Source organism: Oryctolagus cuniculus, chromosome Y (genome assembly GCF_051225735.1).
Source record: "Oryctolagus cuniculus isolate XC-2025 breed Fujian yellow rabbit chromosome Y, ASM5122573v1, whole genome shotgun sequence".
NCBI classification, from domain to species: domain Eukaryota; kingdom Metazoa; phylum Chordata; class Mammalia; order Lagomorpha; family Leporidae; genus Oryctolagus; species Oryctolagus cuniculus.
In genome coordinates, this window is record NC_142889.1 from 18,820,439 (window position 1) to 18,841,404 (window position 20,966).

General features: G+C 39.1%; 1 pseudogene; it reads left to right on the plus strand.

Annotated features, from left to right (window-relative positions):
• LOC149119322 (uncharacterized) overlaps nt 1-20,966 on the plus strand; it is a 221,544-nt pseudogene that overhangs the window by 70,323 nt on the left and 130,255 nt on the right.

Sequence of the window (20,966 nt, forward strand, 5' to 3'; positions counted from 1 at the left end):
CATCTGCTGAATCCCAAAGTGTGCATTTAGCAGGATGTTGGAATTGGAAGTGGTGCTTTACATGGGTTATGCACATCTCAACAAACTTCTAAAAGTCTGCTTCCATGTAAATGGAATGACATTTTTAAAATTTTTAAATGTAAGACATTTTTAAAAACTTAAGACTCACAAAACATTGTTGAATTATTGATATTAATCCAAGAAGTTGCTAAGCTTTGACCTCATCATGTAACTTGCTTGTGGCCCAGTGATTTTTGCAAAAAAAAAGAAAATATTTGTAGAACAATTTAAAAAATATTACTGTTACTAAAAAATGTTACTGTTGAGAATGATATTGATAAATCTTTTTATTTATTTGAAAGGCAGAGAGAGAGAGAGAGACTTCCATCTGCTGATTCACTTCCCAAGTGGCCACAATGGCCAGGGCTGGGCTAAGTCAAAGCCAGGATCCAGGAGCTGCTTCTGGGTCTCCCATGTGGTTGCAGAGGCCCAAGCACTTGGGCCATCCTCCACTGTTCTCCTATGCTATTAGAAGGGAGCTGTATCAGAAGCAGAGCATCTGGGACTCAAAAAGGCACCTATGAAGGATGATGGTGCTGTAGGGAGAGGCTTAATCTGCTATGCCACAGTACTGACCATGAGAAATGATATTGGAAAATAGAAGTTCTAGGGGCAGGCATTTTGGCATACCAATTTAAACCACTGCTTGTGGTGTCTGCATCCAATATATGGAATGCCTGCAATTTAGTTTCACCTCTGCTTCCAGTCAAGGTTCCTCTAAATGCACCTTGGGAAGCACCAAGTGATAACTCAAGTACTTGAAACCCTGCCACCCATGTGTGAGACCTAAATGGAGGTCCCAATGCCTGGCTTCAACCAGGGCCAGTCCTTGATGTTACAGACTGTTGAGGAGTGGACCAGGAGAAAGATCTCTCCTTCTTTCTATATTTTTTTCTTTTGAAATGCAGTTTTAAATTTATGTAATATTTAACAGATTCAATATGAAATACATGCAAATCTAACAACACAATAATATAACCTTCTTCCCTCTTTGTCACCCTCCTTCCTTCTTTTTTTTCAGTTTTTGAGACAACATATTTTAAATTTACATTACAGTAAAAAGGGTTAATACATCACTGAGTAAGAAGTTTAACAAGTAAAAAGCTAAATGTCCCTAGATTAATGGGAATATAAATAATGGCTATGAACAATTATTGAATGGAAAAAATGGCCATTTCACTCCAATATAGTAAATGTTTAAGTGATCATAGATCATTCAAACTACAGTAGCACAACATTCTTAACCACTGGTTTTATAAATGTATAAAACAGTTTTACCAAATTATATTTGCAGTGATACTGATACACACAGACACTTCCTTCTTTTTCATTTGTTTTTAAAATTTTCACTCCCACATGTAAGGTAGAACCTGTGTATTTTTCTTTCTGGGTCCAGCTTATTTCCCTCAACATGATGTCTTCCAGTTGCATCCATTTTGTTGCAAATGGTAGAATTTCATTTTTTTATAGTTAATATTCCATTGTGTATACATACCACATTTTCTTTATCCACTCATCTAATGATGGACAACTTGGTTGGTTCCAAATTTTGGTTACTGTGAACAGTCTTGCAGTTAACATGGTGGTTCAGGTATCTCTTTTATACATTGTGTTCAAGACTTTTGGGTGTATACCCAGTAGTTGGATTGCTGGATCATTTGTCAAGTTTATTTCTAGTATTTCCACACTGTTTTCCTCAGTGGCTTCACTAGTTTACATTCCCACCAACTGTGTTTAAGTATTCCCTTTTATCCACATCCTAACCAACATTTATTAGTCTCTGTTTTTAGAAATTCTAAGAGTGAGGTGATATATCATTGTGGTTTTGATTTGAAATTTCCTGATGGCTAGTGATGTTAAGCCTTTTTTATACATTTGTCGGCCATTGATATTTCTTATTTTGAGAACTGTCCATTGATGTCCTTTAACTACTTCTCAGCTAAATTGGTTTTCTTTTGTTGTTAAATTGCTGATATATTTGGGTTATATTTTGGGTTATTAATTAATTTGGGTTGTAAGTGAAGGACATTTATACATAGACTATGCTCATTATTTTAGCATGTATTTATATATTTAGATGATAATTCTAATTGATTTATCTACTTCACTGACTTTCTAGTTTGCCCTTACAGACACTATCTTGTCTTTCTGTCTTAAATTATTTTCTCCTAGTGCTTTTTCATTTTTGTGTAACTTTCTATTATCTTTTCCTAATTTTTAAAACTTTCTTTACTGGTTTTCTTGTTATTTGTGTTCTACTATATTTTTTTCATTTCTTCCAGTTAATATTCCCCATTTTTCTATAGACAGAATAAGATCACATTGAATTTTAAGATTTTAATCAATCTTGGAGACTAATGAAACAGCATTTATTATTTCCATCTGCATTTAAAATATGATTCAAGTGGTTGTTCAAATTAAGCACCCGAAATTTAAAGCCCATAATGATTTACCTGGATACAATAAGTGGCAGAAATTAGGTATAATCCCAAGTTTCTTCTTTCTAAGTCTGCTACTCCTCTTTGTAATTATACAGAAAAGAAATTTGTCTAGTGTTCTCACTAGATGAATAAAAATGGAAGAAGCAGTTGAACCCAATGGAAGGAAGTTTAAGAAGAAAAGGACAGATTTGAAGAGGAACATTATTGGCATGGATAGGAAAAATGCTTTAAAATGTTCTTTCTCCTTTTTTATTTATTGCTATTATTTTTTATTTCTTTTTTGTTGTTCTTTACTTTCTGTGTTCCTTTCCCCTCTTTTCCTTTTATTTTTTCTATTTTCTCATTCTTTCATATCCTCTAAACTTTGTTTTTTATTTTCTCTTCATCTTTACTTTATAAATTTTTTCTTTAATCTTATTTTCTTTCCTCCTTGTTTTCATTCTCCTTTTTCACCTCTCTCTCTCTCTCTCTCTCTCTCTCTCTCTCTCTCTCTCTCACACACACACACACACACTTTCATTCACCTCTAGGTAATACAGTCTACTTCCTATGTATTGATCCTTAACTATATCAACCTCAGTAGACTTTCTGACTTTGATGCCGGAGGATATGACAGAATATAAAAAGATCAGAACCCTGAAACCTGATTTTTCTCCTTTGACTTGTATATGACTCAGGCTTACAATCCAAATGAAAGCTCACTTGGGTGGGAAAATGTGCTTTCCGTCTGGATCTCCCAGGACTAAACAAATGTCCCCAGGACCAAGTGCTATCTGCCTTCCCTCTTGCACACATTCCAGGCAGGGCCCTGGTACAAGAAGGAGGCAGAACTACATGAGACTCAGATACACTGCCTTAGTTCACAGTCATGCTCAAGTTTAAATCCAGACTTCTAGGAATAGGACTTGAAGAAAAAATAATGTAAGCAGCCAGCATGAGATGGTCTCAGGGCTCCCCTCCCCACTGCCCTTTCAAAAGGTGTGAATGTTCCCAACTTCAAAGGAAGACCCTGAAGAAATACACAATCTCTTAGCCTGTGGTGCCTTTTCCAGCTCTCCCCTTGCAGCCCATGCCGGTAACCACCTTTGCAGGACCTGGATGTGTCTACATGTAACACAGCAGCAGGCAGTGGGATGGCCTTTTTCTTGGTCAGAAACCCATGTCATGACATTTGGCCTATATGAGCAGAGGGATATGCTCTGGGATACGCTGGTCAATGAACCTGTGTACCATCTCAGTGGAAACATAGTACCTGAGACACAATATTATGATTCTATTTGGGTTGTCATGTACACATCTATAAGCAGCAATTCAGGATGAGGAAAGGTAGCAACTCCTTAAGTCTAAGAAATCTGCTCGTCCACATTTCTTTCCAAATGTGTAACTAACTGTAAAGTAAATCATTAATTTATACATGTATTTGTAAAAACATTGATACCACAAAGACAGTCATACTTTTTTAAAAAAATCACTTCTGCTGATTAAAACACTATTAAATCAAACCTTTATTGCTATTATCCCATATAATTATAATTTCTATACTTTTCTTCATCCTGAATTATTTCCTATAGATGTATACTTGACAACCCAAATAGAATCATATTATTATGTCTCAGTTCCAAGCTATAAAAAATACAATTCAACATATTTTTCTTTAATCCTCATCAAGACATTTACATACATATATACATCCATTTATAATATAAAATAATATTTGGCCATATAATGAATTGAAATAATCTTTGGGTTTTTAATTAGATTTTATTTCTTTGAAAGTCAGAGATACAGTGATGGAGGGAGCTTTAGAGAGAAAGATCTTTCACCGGCTGGTTCACTCTCTAGATGGTCACAATAGCCACAGGTAAGCCAGGCCTGAATCCAGGAGTCAGGAACTTCTTCCAGTTTCAAACATGGGTAGGAGGAGCTTAAACACTTAGCCATTTTCTGTTGCTTTCTTGGGCCATAGGCAGAGACATGGATTGGAAGTGGAGTAGCTGGGACATGAAACAGTGCCCACATGGGCTGTTGGCATTGATGGTCACAGTGCCAGTCCCAATCTTTGGGTTTTAGATACACTTAGTTTTAGAACCCCAAATGATGATTTCACTCTAAGCCTTAGGAAATATTTTATGCTATACTAAACTGACTTAAATAAATGAATCATGCATATTAGTAAAATTTTACTATGCAGAAGCAATACAGTTAGCACATAATTACATTACTAATCATAGATTGATAATTATAAATTTAGATAATTATAAATTTAAGAAAAGTCCTATGGCCATATATGGAGATGAATAAGTCAAGTCTAAGAATCATATTTGTGGGCATCTGGCCAATAGTTAAGAAACCAGTTAGAATGGCTTCATCCCAAATCAGAAAACCTGGATTTGATTCCTGCAAGAGGCTCCTGATGGCAAATTCTTGTTATTGTGCTCTCTGGGAGTGAGCAGGTGATTCTGAGGTGGCTGATTCCTTGCTGCACATATGGCAGACCAAGACTGGTCTACTGGCTCCTGGCTGTATCCTGGGACAGCATTGGCCAGTGAAGTAATTTTGCGAAATAACTGTTAGATGGGATATCTCTCTCCCTCTGTCTCACCAATCTAAAATAATTTTTAAAAAATGAAAGAAGTATGTTTCATGTTTTAACATCAGTAAAAATTATGCTGAAAGATGTAAGTAGCAATGGACAGTTCTCAGAATTCCCAGGTGATTATCTCCCTCTTCTCCTAATCCTAATGCAGATATCATTTCTATAAAATGTAGTTAATCATTCATGAAAAAATGTGAACTGTTCATGTTAACTACATACACATTCATGAATTAAATACATGCTCATGAATATTCAACAACTAAAAGCAATAGCAAGAAAGAATTACAGATGTTTGAAGCAGTTAAAGAAGGATAAGTTGGGGCAGGCATTATGGTGCGGCAGGTTAATCCACCACTAGAGACAACTACTTCCCATCTCAGAGTGTCATTTTGAGTCCTAGAAATTCTGTTTCCAACCCAGCTTCTTGATAATGTAACTGGCAATGAAGTAGGTAATGATTTAAGTACTTGAGTTCCTGCCATCCATGTGGGAGACCTGGATAGAGTTTGAGGTTTTGACTTCAATGTGACTCAAACTCAGCTGTTGGAGGCATCTGGGAGTTAACCAGCAGATAGAAATGAGATCTCTCTCTCTCTCTCAATTCAAATAAATAACTGAGAAAAGAAGAACAAAAATTATAAAATAAGTCTTTCTAGGAATAGTATCAGAAAGAAATGGATATCATATTTGGATCTACCCACTATAGTTTTTCTAATAGCATTTAAGCATAAGGAAAAGTTTTGTATGAACTTTTATAAAGGCATAAGACACAAAATCAACATATGAAAGCAGAAGTATATTTATACACCAGTAATGATCTTAATGAAAGAAAAATCAAGAAAGAAATCATATTCATAATAGCTACAAGGGTTATATACTCAGGAATAAACAACTAAATAATTGAAAGAGTTACACAATGGAAAATATGAATTATTGATGAAAGAAATCATCAAAATCACAAAATGAATTGGAAGAATTAATGTCATTAAAAGTCCATAGTCTCCAAAACAATTTACAGGTTCAATGCAATCCCTGTCAAAATAACAATATTAGAATTAGAAGAATTAATTAGAAGAAACAATCCTAAAATTCATATAGAACCATAGTCATAGGATAGCCAAAGTGATCCTGAGGAAAAAAGTCAATTAGGTGCTGAGGAGCTGCAGAGGGCAAGAAGCCCAGCATCCCAGGTTACTGCAGGCCCTGCAGCTTGTGAATCCCAGAAAGCAAGCACTCTGATCAGCCCCAGCCTTCAGTGGCCCGCCCCTCACACCCAAATTTGTATCCCTGTTACCTGTTCTTGTCTCCAGCCACTACACCACTTTCACCAAGCAAACAGGAGCGACTGCCCTTGGTCTGCTTCACCAGCCTTGGCACCTTTGTGGTAACCAGTGATTTAATCCTATTTGTTGGCCGATGCCATGGCTCAATAGGCTAATCCTCTGCCACTGGTGCCAGCACACCGGGTTCTTGTCCTGGTTGCCCCACTTCCAGGCCAGCTCTCTGCTGTGGCCAGGGAGTGCAGTGGAGGATGGCCCAGGTGCTTGGGCCCTGCACCCCATGGGAGACCAGGAGAAGCACCTGGCTCCTGGCTTCAGATCAGCGTGATGTGCCGGCTGCCATGTGCCAGCCACGGCTGCCATTGGAGGGTGAACCAATGGCAAAAGGAAGACCTTTCTCTCTGTCTCTCTCTCTCACTGTCCACTCTGCCTGTCAAATAAATAAATAAATAAAATAAAAAATAAAATAATCCTATTTGTCATTTTCACACCTGATGGAGGAGCTGAAGAGAAACTCGCCCTTCTGAAATGGGAAGGTAAAACCTTCATTGCCGAGACTTCTGGCCACTCTCACCACCCCTCAAGCCTAAGGATAACCCTGTAGATGAATGACTGGTTTCCAGTCGACCTCCCAACAGGGCGTTTCCAACCTCTGAGTGCACAATCTCTGTAACCAAGCAACACTCCAGAACACAGGTGCATATGTGCCCTCTAGCGGTCAATGGCTGAGCGTGCGCACAGAAGTTTGGAGACAATGGGTGCTCCATGTGCACTTGCAAGGTTTCTATCTCTCAAATAGGATGGATTTTGTTGCTTGCAAATGTCAGTGGAATTTGACTGAGTGTTGAGGTCATTAGGAAAGTAACACTCGTGCCTGTGGGAAAGCAGTCTGCACTGGACCAGGACTACAGTGGAGTGCAATTTCAGGATGCCAAAGGCCTAATCTAAGTAAACTTTTAAAATCCTTCTCTCAGCCGGCGCCGTGGCTCACTAGGCTAATCCTCCACCTAGCGGTGCCGGCACACCAGGTTCTAGTCCCGGTTGGGGCGCCGGATTCTGTCCCGGTTGCCCCTCTTCCAGGCCAGCTCTCTGCTGTGGCCAGGGAGTGCAGTGGAGGATGGCCCAGGTGCTTGGGCCCTGCACCCCATGGGAGACCAGGAAAAGCACCTGGCTCCTGGCTCCTGCCATCGGATCAGCGCGGTGCGCTGGCCGCAGCGCGCCGGCCGCAGCGGCCATTGGAGGTTGAACCAACGGCAAAGGAAGACCTTTCTCTCTGTCTCTCTCTCTCACTGTCCACTCTGCCTGTCAAAAAAAAAAAATCCTTCTCTCTAAATCCCCTTATTGCTCTTTATTCCCCCTCCACATCCCTTTGAGTCCTAGTTGGTTTCAATGGGACTTTAACAGATGGTAAAATAAAATCATTTTGTGTGATTTCAGAAACTGTGACCATATGTGTCAACAAGTGTGAACGTGGGACAAGAAATCAACACAGATTTTCCAGAAGTAATGAAACCACTGTTCTTTGTGCCTCTTACTCCTCTCATTTTGCCCATTTGAGTTTTTGCTATTATTTCCCTTAACTGAATCTTTAGTGAATCCACACTTGAATTTGGAGCAGCATGTGGTGTTTACAAATTTTTGTAAAGTGGCTGTTCACTTATCCCAAACACTTCATGTTTTGATGGTATGTTACAATGCCACTTTTAACCTGAAATATCTAAGTATGCCTTTTTGGTTTCTGGCTTTTACAGTGTGTTCTATTAAGCGGTCTGCTTCTCTTTTTTTTTTTTTTTTATTTTATTCCATCACCAACCACTGTGCCCCATCTAAGCAACAGTCCATAAGTCATCAATCAATTACAAGCCAGTTGTAGAATGATCTGAGGCATTTACAGTATTTGTAAGTTTGAGGAAACAGAAATCAAACCAAACAATCTCCAAATCCTTTGCCCCAGTCAATACAAGTAATGCAGCAATTTTATGTGTATTACATGTCCGATACTCCAGAGGGACTCCACAGCTCGGGGACAAAACCCCTACATGACCAGGCTATGAAAGAAGCTGATGACCTCCTCCTCCCCGCTGTGACTGACCCACAAGGGAGAGGAGAGTTCAGATAGGGGAATGCATAGAAGCAGGAAGTGTTTCTGGAATCTGGAAAAGCCTGCTGTAGACTGAACACTTGAGAAGAACAGAGGATGACCGCTGCACGCTGGTACCACCAGGCCAAGTCTACCATGGGCACAGTCCCAGTAGATAGACGCCCACACTGGATAAAGTTCTCAGGACCCAACCCAGTTCACAGAGCCTGCCACGTTATGTCTGCATGGAGGTTCTTCTTGGAGGATTGTCCTGGGCTCAAGTTGTAGCCTGAGTATCCCTAGATGTACCTGGTGTATGAGACAGAGCCATCAGAAAAGCTGCACATCTGGCCCAGTTCCTCTGCGTTACTGTTGGAGAACAGCTGGTAGAGGCTGCAGGGCACACAGTGCATGGACATGCAACCATACCAGTTGTGCCTGGTCGAGTGCTGCTGGTACTCTCAGTCACACACTCACTGATGTGCAGTTTGTGCAAGCACCAGGAGCCTGGCCTGGCCCTCAATGACTACTGGTGGCAGAGGCCAGGGCCACAGCAGCCTCCTGAGCAGGTACCCCGGGGCTTTGCTCCTAGGGAGCAAGCACCGTGTAGGTAGGCTCCGGCTTCAGGAAAGCTATTTTTGTGGTGCTGTGGTTCATCAGGGCAGACAGCAGAAGAGCCAGCACTGCTCTCCTAGTGAGAAATCCACTCATCTTGGACCTGGCTCTTGGTACCCAAGGCCACTGGTCAGGAAAGCAGAGTACAGGGCAAGTGGCCCATGGACAGCCTGAGCACACACTCAGGTGGTGCAGCCTGCTCAGCCTGCCCCAGAAAAAGTGACACCCAGATTATCAGTGCACCTTAACTCATTTACCTCTGAAGTATGCAGGATGTTGGTGTGAGTGTTTGGAACATTGCTTAGGATACCATGTGGGATGTCCACATCCCACATAGGACTGCCTTGGTGCTTGGATCAAGTCTAGGCTCCTATTTTTCCTGGCCCATTCCCAGTTGTTGCTGTCAATTTGGGAATGGACCAGTGACAGGATGATCTGACTCTCTGTCTCTGTCACTCTCTGCAATTAAAATAACATGAAAGGAAATAAAATATTAAAATTTTAAATGGACAGTATTTTAAAATCTGTTACAGTTAGAAAACTCCCACCTTTTTTTTTCCCTTTCAGGATTCTCTTGGCAATAATTATTATTATTTGACGTGAATTTTTAAACCTGTACAATTTTTTAATCTATATAAATTTAAATAGAATATGCTTTGGGATTTTTATTGTGATTAGGTTAAGAACAGTATTTTAACTGTACACCCAAATGTTGCCTTCCCCCTACTTTTTGTCTTATTTGTTCTTAAAACCTATTTGAGAGACAGAGTGGGTGTTCCTGCATTTTCAGGAAGCAAGCCAGGGAATCTTGTACCTAAAAACAATTTCTCTAACTCCCTTCTCTGATGTTTTTGTTGTCTAAATGTCCATAGTACATGATTTAGCGCATTTAGCACATTACTCTGTGATCTTCTGATACAACATCCTTGGATAGAAGTGAGAACAATGTGAATTGGGCTTAGAAGAGTAGTATTTGAATTATAACTCTTTAAGTGCTAGTAGTGAGCTGCTGAAGCCTGTTTATTCATATATGAAATGGCTGTAGCATCCCTAACTCATGTAGTATGGGATTAACAGTGATTGTGTTTGTCCAAGGGAAATTGGATAATAAAATGATTTTTCTCATTAGTTGACATGAAGATTTGCCTTAATGGGACCATCATTGTGGCTTAGTGGTTTTGTCACCAGCTATCATTTGGGTGCCATTTTGAGTCCTGATTGTTCCAGCTCCCTACTAGTAGTACTAAAGCCCATCAGTCTGGGTTTGGTTTTCTAGGAAGGTATTTCATTGATCTGATCAGATTTGTTTGCTTCTTGGAGAAACGGATTTCTAACACTCTAACACATATTCCTATGGTTTTTCTGCTCATCTAATGTTTTTATGTTTGTTTATAAGAGGAAAATTCTGTTGGGCTTGGATAGGAATGGGTTCAATAACCTTCTCCCTGAGCTACCACCAGGGGATCGATAAGTTTAATAAGTTTATAAGGTCTACTAAGACCAGTGTCCTGACTTCTGAATTCTGTCCTTGTGTCCCTGAGACCTCTTTCTTTCACTTGATCTACCCAGACTCAGAGGGCTTTGGCTTACTCCTGGCCAGATGTTTTCCCTTGGTCAAACTGTGAAGATAGAAAGTTCACCATCTTTACAGATTTTTGACTTCCCATGGGGCTTTTTCAGGCTAGCAACACATGTTTTCCACCCTAAACACCTGCTTCCTTCATGTTTCTCACCACCACAGTAATGTGTGCATCTATCCTCTGGTGCAGTTTCACCAGGGACAACTTAAAATTGCAATGGCCATTTTGAGAGACCTTTGGACATCTCCAAAAGAGGTACTTTGAATCAATAAAGCACTGTGGCCTGGCAGGTAAGGTTGCCACCTGCAGTGCCAGCATCCTATATGGGCACCAGTTCAAGTCCCGGCTGCTCCACTTCTGATCCAGCTCTCTGCTATGGCCTGGGAAAGCAGTAGAAGATGACCCAAGTCTTTGAGACCCTGCACCCATGTGGGAGAGCTGAAAGAAGCCCTTGGCTCCTTGCTTAGGATCGGCACATCTCCAGCCATTGTGGCCATCTGGGCAGTGAACCAGTAGATGGAAGACCTCTCTCTCTCTCTCTGCCTCTGCCTCTCTGTAACTCTTTCAAATAAATAAATAAATCTTTTTTAAAAATTCAGAGGAAACTTCTTCAGCAGACTATCTTGTTTGTCTAAGAGAGATCATTTTGTTTAATGTAGAAGATATAACCTCTTCAGTTTACATATTTGGGGTTTAATAAATACTAGCTAGCTATTTAATTATAACTTGATAGAGTTGACAAAGATCCGTGTAATGTCAAAAGCAGCTATTTTCCACTCCCTTGTGGGTGCATATGTTTCAAAATCTGTATTTCTACATGTTTTTTTTTTTTTTTCATTCTTATATGTTGTGTTTATTTTTTGTATTCTATATTACCATAAATCAGCATAAACATGATATTTGACTATTAGGGAATAGCTAATGTCACTAAGCATAATGGTCTTCAGTAACATCCATTTTGTTACAAAAGACATGATTTCATTCTTTTTTTATGGCTTAGAAATATTCCTACATGTAAAAATACTACATGTTGTTAATACAGTCATCAGTTGATGGGCATCTGGGTTGATTTCTTTTTTTTTTTTTTTTTTTTTTTTAACTTTTATTTAATGAATATACGTTTCCAAAGTACGAATAATGGATTACTATGGCTTCCCCCCCATACCGTCCCACCCACATCCCTCCCCTTTCCCACTCCCTCTCCCCTTCCATTCACATCAAGATTCATTTTCGATTATCTTAATATACAGAAGATCAGCTTAGTATACATTAAGTAAGGATTTCAACAGTTTGCTCCCACACAGAAACATAAAGTGAAAAATAATAGATGATTTTTTTTAATGATGATGAAATCAGATCAGACCTATTGTCATGTTTAATCCCAGTGAGAGTCAAGTTGGGAGTTGATAGTTTCTTTTCTTTTCTTTTCTTTTTTTTTTTTTTTTTTTTTTTTTTACAGAGGATCAGTTTAGTATGCATTAAGTAAAGATTTCAACAGTTTGCACCCCCATAGAAACACAAAGTGAAATATATTATTTGAGTACTCATTATAGCATTAAATCTCAATGCACAGCACATTAAGGACAGAGATCCTACATGAGGAGTAAGTGCACAGTGACTCCTGTTGTTGACTTTACCAATTGACACTCCTGTCTATGGCATCAGTAATCTCCCTATGCTCCAGTCATGAGTTTCCAAGGCTATGGAAGCCCCTTGAGTTCTCCGACTCTTATCTTGTTTAGACAAGGTCATAGTCAAAGTGGAGGTTCTCTCCTCCCTTCAGAGAAAGGTACCTCCTTCTTTGAAGACCTATTCTTTCCACTGAGATCTCACTCACAGAGATCTTTTGCCAGAGTGTCTTGGCTTTCCATGCCTGAAATACTCTCATGGGCTTTTCAGCCAGATCTGAATGCCTTTAGGGCTGATTCTGAGGCCAGAGTGCTATTTAGGGCATCTGCCATTCTATGAGTCTGCTGAGTATCTCACTTCCCATGTTGGATCACTCTCCCCTTTATTTATTCTATCGGTTAGTGTTAGCAGGTACTAGACTTGCTTATGTGCTCCCTTTGACTCTTAGTATGTATTTCTACATGTTAACATTCTTTTTTTTTATTTAATTGGGTTGTTTGCTTTGTAGTTGTTTCATGGTATTTTTTTTTAACTTTTACTTAGTGAATATAAATTTCCAAAGTATGGCTTATGGATTACAATGGCTTCCCCCCATAATGTCCCTCCCACCTGCAACCCTCCCCTTTCCCATTCCCTCTCCCCTTCCATTCACATGAGGATTCATTTTCAATTCTCTTTATATACAGAAGATCAGTTTAGCATACATTAAGTAAAGATTTCAACAGTTTGCTCCCACACAGAAACATAAAGTGAAAAATAATAGATGATTTTTTAAATGATGATGAAATCAGATCAGACCTATTGTCATGTTTAATCCCAGTGAGAGTCAAGTTGGGAATTGCTAATTTATTCTTCTTTTTTTTTTAACAGAAGATCAGTTTAGTATACATTAAGTAAAGATTTCAACAGTTTGCACCCCCATAGAAACACAAAGTGAAATATACTGTTTGATGTTAACATTCTTTTTGCAAAAGAAACTTAAGTAGCCTTTTACAGTGATAACTGTAAATTTGATTGTAGCTGACTCCCTCTTAATTTTTTCTTCTGTCCACTTCTTTTCTTTTTCTTTCTCATGAACTTTTAAAGATCAATATGTGAAAAATTCATTTTTTGTCATGAATACACTTTGGGAATACAGTCCAGATAAATTTATCTAAAAGCAAAATTTAAAGTAAGTAACATTGAGGGTATGCTGTTTCCTAGGCATCATTGTAGCCATGAAAGAAACAGAAGTTAAAAAAAGAAAAGAAGGTGGAGGCCCTCAGTAAAGTGGTTAAGATGACACCTGAGATGTCTAAATCCCTTATCAGAATACCTGTGTTGGAGTATAACTCCTATCCCACCTCCATCTTCCTGTTAATGCACACCTAGGGAAGGAGCCTGTGATGTCTCCAGCCCCTGAGTCCCTGCCACCTGGATTGAGTGTCAACCTCCTGACTTCAGCCTGGGTCTTGTGGGAATTTGAAAAGTGAACCAGTAGGTGGACGATCGCTCTGTCTTTGTATCTCAAATACATTAATTAAATAAAAATTATTAAATGAAATTTAAAGGATATCTATACAATTGTATTCAACTAATGGAATGATAATAATGGAGATCTTTCAAAGGCTGTAATTTCATGAAATGCAATGCTATGAATCATGACAACTCAGTGATAACCAAGTTGGAATTTCCAAATTCTCAGCTAATTTTAAGAACTTAGTGCTAAGTTAATTAAAAATAATTTTTGGGTGTTTTTACTGTTCCAAAGGAAAAGAAAGTAAATACACTGATTTACACTGACTTTTTAAATGACAGTATGATAAGAAAGCATGCAATTTTTTTGGGAAAATATTATATAGATGTGTATATATATATTATATAGATATATATACTTATATACATATTTATTTTATCATATATACATAATTAAGTTTTCAGAGGAGATATATATCTAATTCTTGCTTGTGAGATGAAGGGAGCTTTGCTTAACAACACTGTAGCTCTGTTTCCTCAATTGTAAATGGAGATACATAGCATCTGACTCCTAAAGCTGTTTTAAAGAATAAATAAATAATTACCTTCAGGGCACCCAGAATGCTGACACCAAGAAGGAGCTCAAAGAATATTTGCTGTTATCATAAGGAGTAGCACTGTGTTTCTGCATTTTCTTGCTGTTTTTCCAGTTATAATAGAAGATTGAATTTCAATTCATCTGGTGTGGTTCATTTAAGCAGGTTAGGAAGCCTCTGGGAATAAATAGGAAGAGATCAGTTCCCCTCGGGAAATTGGAAAATAATCCTGGAACTTGTTAATTAAAATCTTGCTAATTAACCTGCTTATCCATGGTCTATTAAATAATCAATGAAGTTTGCCACACAAGTAAAGGTCTTGCCAAATGCCTCCTTTTCCAATTCTCCTGGCCCAGCTCTAACTGCTAATGGTCTCACCTAAGGGACACAACCTTCCAAATTCCTCCAAATCTGATATAGCCCCTTCATCTCATCATAGTGGTTGAGCACAGAGTACAGCTTTGCTTTCATCCTAGAAAAGATCTCTAGTGCAGAAGATGGTCACATGTTGGTGTGATCAGCCTGTCACCTCCTTTCCTCCAAGCTGAGTAATGCCCAGGTGTTTGTCCCCAGTGTCTTCAACACTCATCTGCACTTCTGGATGAACCACACAAATGATCTGCATAGTCCTCTCTGTGAGCATGATTCCTGCTACAGAGATCTGCCCTGGCAACCAAAGAGTTCTGAGAGTGTGACTCTGCATCCAGAGCTTGCCCAGACCCAGGCCTTGCCTCCTCCTAGGCAGTCACAGTGCTTTCACAGTCTCAGCACCCAGGGCTCCCATGTTCAAGGACTGCTAGAGGGTACACTCTGCCCCACTAGCCTGTTCTGCCCACACAGTGACTGAGGAGTTCCTGGAGCCACAGCCCATGTATTCTACCCTGGCAGATGGAGCCTCTCAGCCAGACTGTAAGTCAGTGGGGAATGTGAATTTTTCCCTCTGGCAAAATCCTTGGGTGACATGCATGTGCAATACCTGCCAGCCACAGCCCCACTCCTTTCACAGTTGTGCTGGGTGTGTACAAGTGTCCCAACTGGCAACATTTCCCTTTGGTTGCAATAGATTCTCCTCCAAGCCTATTGCAGGTTGAGCATGGAGGAGCTGGTGTTTACCTGATGACAAGGTGGAGACAGTAACCACCAATTTACTTAAAGTGCTGTGGTTGCCCCTGCCAACAGTCCTTACTAGTTGCTGTGAAACATAGAGTAGTAGAATTCACTAAACTGTACATTAAATTTCTATGAAGCTGCAAATGTTTGAGAAGTCATAATATTGTAAGTTGAAAATGTTATTTAAATCTGAAAATCCTATTATTCTGTACACTTTTGAAAAAGTTTCAAGATTTGGAAATACTTTGAGCAAAAACTGAAAACTTGAAAGTAGTTTACGTAAGCGCTTTTTGTGATACTATTTTTGAAACTTATTTCATGTTTTGGTGAATTAAAAAGCAAATATATATTGGCCAGCACCACAGCATGGGAGACCAGGAGGAAACATCTGGCTCCTGGCTTCAGATCGGTGCAGTGCACCGGCCATAGTAACCATTTGGGGAGTGAACAAACAGAAGGAAGAGAAACATGAGAAATCCATAGAGGAATTTTTGTTGGTAATTGTCATGAGACACATATGATGAAAGGCATTTAGTTTAAATTCTCATTTCTAATATTTCTAAGGAAGATCATAATAGAATATTACAAAAATTGTAGCTTTATAAAGCCCTATTTAAAGCATATCAGACATAGACAGTTGTGATAGAGAAGTAGATGTATTTCTAGCAAGCCAGGGTATTTTATGTTATTTGACTTTATATATATGTATATCAGAATATACACGAGAAGGGTGGCATTATCATGACATTTTAAAAACACATTTCCAGGAGTGCTCCAAGGGGAGTGCATGCCACACAGACAACAGCGGGGAGACTTGGGACGCTCCACACATCGGCGCTGGAAAGGGAGGTGAGCTCAATAACCCGAGACATTGGTGGGGAAACGGGGGTCAGAATCTAGAGGGGGGCCGGAAAGTGCAGCAAACTCACTACCGGAAAGAAGGAAAAAAAAAAGCTTCGGGGTTTCTCTTCCCCCTAACCTTGCAAAGGTTACAAGGCTGCAAGGCTAGAATTCCCAAGAGACAAAGAGCAGGCCTGCGCTCTGGATTTACATATCAATGGGGGAGAGCTAAGGAACTGAGTCACTACAATTCAGTAGCCTAGGCAACCCAGTGGGAGTCCAGAGGAGCCAAAGACTGGAAGCTAAATACCATCAATTCTGCACAGCCGTGCCCTGCGGTGTTACTTATCCCCTGAATAAATAAAATAAATAAATAAATAAAAAGAGAGAGATTTACCACGCATAACCTGAGGGTGTCACCTTTGCACACCCTTAACCTGGAAGAACCAGGCAGAGCTCTCAGGCTGCACCCATCTCAAGCCTCCAAGGCTCCTCCAACAGCAGGCAGTCCACTTAACACGGACACAGTATAAATAAAAAAAAAAAAAAAGAAAAAAAAAAACACACAGTGACGCAAGAAGAATTAACTACGCCGAGTAACAAACACAGAAATAGAGGGAGCAAGATCAACGATGACACTATGATGCCTCCAAATAAGCAAAACACCCCAAGCCAAGAGTATGAAGATGATGAGATAGAAGAAATGCAAGATACGGATTTCAAAAAATTTATGATAAGAACATTTAGAAGTTTTCAAAAGCAAATCCTTGAACTACAGAAATCCTTAATGGACAAGATTGAAAATCTCTCTCGTGAAAACGAAATTTTAAGGAAGAGTCAAAATGAAACTCAGAAACTAGTAGAACAGGAAAGTGTTATAGTGAAGAGAAATCAAAATGAAATGAAGAGCTCAATAGATCAAATGACAAACACATTAGAAAGCCTTAAAAACAGAATGGGTGAAGCAGAAGAGAGAATATCGGACTTAGAAGATAGAGCACAGGAAAACATACAGTCAAACCAAAGAAAAGAAGAGGAAATTAGAAACCTAAAAAATATTGTTGGGAATCTACAGGATACTATCAAAAAAACCAACATTCGAGTTCTAGGAGTTCCTGAAGGCATGGAGAGAGAGAAAGGATTGGAAGGCCTTTTTAGTGAGATACTAGCAGAGAACTTTCCAGGTTTGGAGAAGGACAGAGATATCCTAGTACAGGAAGCTCATAGAACCCCCAATAAACATGACCAAAAGAGATCCTCACCACGACACGTGGTAATTAAACTTACCACAGTGAAACATAAAGAAAAGATCCTAAAATGTGCAAGAGAGAAACGTCAGATTACTCTCAGAGGATCTCCAATCAGACTCACAGCTGACTTCTCATCAGAAACCCTACAAGCTAGGAGGGAATGGCGAGACATAGCACAGGTGCTAAGAGAGAAAAATTGCCAGCCCAGAATATTATATCCTGCCAAGCTCTCATTTGTGAATGAAGGTGAAATAAAGACCTTTCATAGCAAACAGAAATTGAAAGACTTTGTGGCCACTCGTCCGGCCCTGCAAAAGATACTTAAAGATGTGCTACACTCAGAAACACAGAAACACAGCCATCAATATGAAAGAAGGGAAAGGAAGAACACCTACCAGTAAAAGAGCATGGGAAGCTCAAAGCATATACTAGAAAATATTTCCGGGAAAATGGCAGGGCAAAGTCACTACGTATCAATAGTCACATTGAACATTAATGGTCTGAATTCTTCAGTTAAAAGACACCGTTTAGCTGACTGGCTCACAGAACACAACCCAACTATTTGTTGCCTACAAGAAACACATCTCTCTAACAAAGAGGCATGCAGACTGAAAGTGAAAGGTTGGAAAAAGATATTCCATGCCAACAGAAACCAAAAAAAAGCAGGTGTAGCCATATTAATATCAGACAAAATAAACTTTAATACAAAAACTGTTCAGAGAGACAAAGAGGGACACTATATAATGATTAAGGGTTCAATTCAACAGGAAGATGTAACTATTATAAATGTATATGCACCTAATTACAGGGCACCGGTCTATTTAAAAGATATGTTAAGGGACTTAAAGGGAGATTTAGATTCCAATACAATAGTACTGGGGGACTTCAATACTCCACTCTCAGAAATAGACAGATCATCCGGACAGAAGATAAACAAGGAAACAGCAGATTTAAATGACACTATAGCCCAAATGGATCTAACAGATATATACAGAACTTTCAACCCTACATCTACAGACTTCACATTGTTCTCAGCAGCGCATGGAACCTTCTCTAGGATTGACCACATACTAGGCCATAAAGCAAGTCTCAGCAAATTTAAAAGAATTAGAATCATACCATGCAGCTTCTCAGACCACAGCGGGATGAAGCTGGAAATTAGCAACTCAGGAAACCCCAGAAAGTATGCAAACACATGGAGACTGAACAACATGCTCCTGAATGAACACTGGGTCATTCAAGAAATCAAAAGAGAAATCAAAAACTTTCTGGAAGTAAATGAAGACAACACAACATATCAAAACTTATGGGATACAGCAAAAGCAGTATTGAGAGGCAAATTTATAGCAATAGGTGCCTATACCAAGAAATTGGAAAGGTACCAAATAAATGAGCTTTCAGCGCACCTCAAGGACCTAGAAAAACTGCAGCAAACCAAACCCAAATCTAGTAGGAGAAGAGAAATAATTAAAACCAGAGAAGAAATTAACAGGATTGAATCCAAAAAACATTACAAAAAATCAGCCAAGCGAGAAGCTGGTTTTTTGAAAAAATAAACAAAATTGACACCCCATTGGCCCAACTAACTAAAAAAAGAAGAGAAAAGACCCAAATCAATAAAATCAGAGATGAAAAAGGAAACGTAACAACAGACACCACAGAAATAAAAAGAATCATCAGAAATTACTACAAGGACCTGTACGCCAGCAAACAGGAAAACCTATCAGAAATGGATAGATTCCTGGACACATGCAACCTACCTAAATTGAACCATGAAGACATCGAAAACCTAAATAGACCCATAACTGAAACAGAAATTGAAACAGTAATAAAGGCCCTCCCAACAAAGAAAAGCCCAGGACCAGATGGATTCACCGCTGAATTCTACCAGACATTTAAAGAAGAACTAATCCCATTTCTTCTCAAACTATTCAGAACAATCGAAAAAGAGGGAATCCTCCCAAATTCTTTCTATGAAGCCAGCATCACCTTAATCCCTAAGCCAGAGAAAGATGCAGCACTGAAAGAAAATTACAGACCAATATCCCTGATGAACATAGACGCAAAAATCCTCAATAAAATTCTGGCCAATAGAATACAACAACACCTCAGGAAAATCATCCACCCAGACCAAGTGGGATTCATCCCTGGTATGCAGGGATGGTTCAACATTCGCAAATCAATCAATGTGATTCACCACATTAACAGACTGCAGAAGAAAAACCATATGATTATCTCAATTGATGCAGAGAAAGCATTTGATAAAATTCAACACCCTTTCATGATGAAAACTCTAAGCAAATTGGGTATAGAAGGAACATTCCTCAATATAATCAAAGCAATTTATAAAAAACCCACAGCCAGCATCCTATTGAATGGGGAAAAGTTGGAAGCATTCCCACTGAAATCTGGCACCAGGCAGGGATGCCCACTCTCACCACTGCTATTTAACATAGTTCTGGAAGTTTTAGCCAGAGCCATCAGACAAGAAAAAGAAATCAAAGGAATACAAATCAAGAAGGAAGAAGTCAAACTATCCCTCTTTGCAGACGATATGATTCTGTACTTAGAGGATCCAAAGAACTCTACTAAGAGACTATTGGAACTCATAGAGGAGTTTGGCAAAGTGGCAGGATATAAAATCAATGCACAAAAATCAACAGCCTTTGTATACACAAGCAATGCCATGACTGAGAAAGAGCTGCTAAGGTCAATCCCATTCACAATAGCTACAAAAACAATCAAATACCTTGCAATAAACTTAACCAAGGACGTTAAAGATCTCTACGATGAAAATTACAAAACCTTAAAGAAAGAAATAGAAGAGGATACCAAAAAATGGAAAAATCTTCCATGCTCATGGATTGGAAGAATCAACATCATCAAAATGTCCATTCTCCCAAAAGCAATTTATAGATTCAAGGCAATCCCAATCAAGATACCAAAGACATTCTTCGCAGATCTAGAAAAAATGATGCTGAAATTCATATGGAGGCACAAGAGACCTCGAATAGCTAAAGCAATCTTGTACAACAAAAACAAAGCCGGAGGCATCACAATACCAGACTTCAGGACATACTACAGGGCAGTTGTAATCAAAACAGCATGGTACTGGTACAGAAACAGATGGATAGACCAATGGAACAGAATTGAAACACCAGAAATCAACCCAAACATCTACAGCCAACTTATATTTGATCAAGGATCTAAAACTAATTCCTGGAGCAAGGACAGTCTATTCAATAAATGGTGCTGGGAAAACTGGATTTCCACGTGCAGAATCATGAAGCAAGACCCCTACCTTACACCTTACACAAAAATCCACTCAACGTGGATTAAAGACCTAAATCTTTGTCCTGACACCATTAAGTTATTAGAGAACATTGGAGAAACCCTTCAAGATATTGGCACAGGCAAAGAATTTCTGGAAAAGA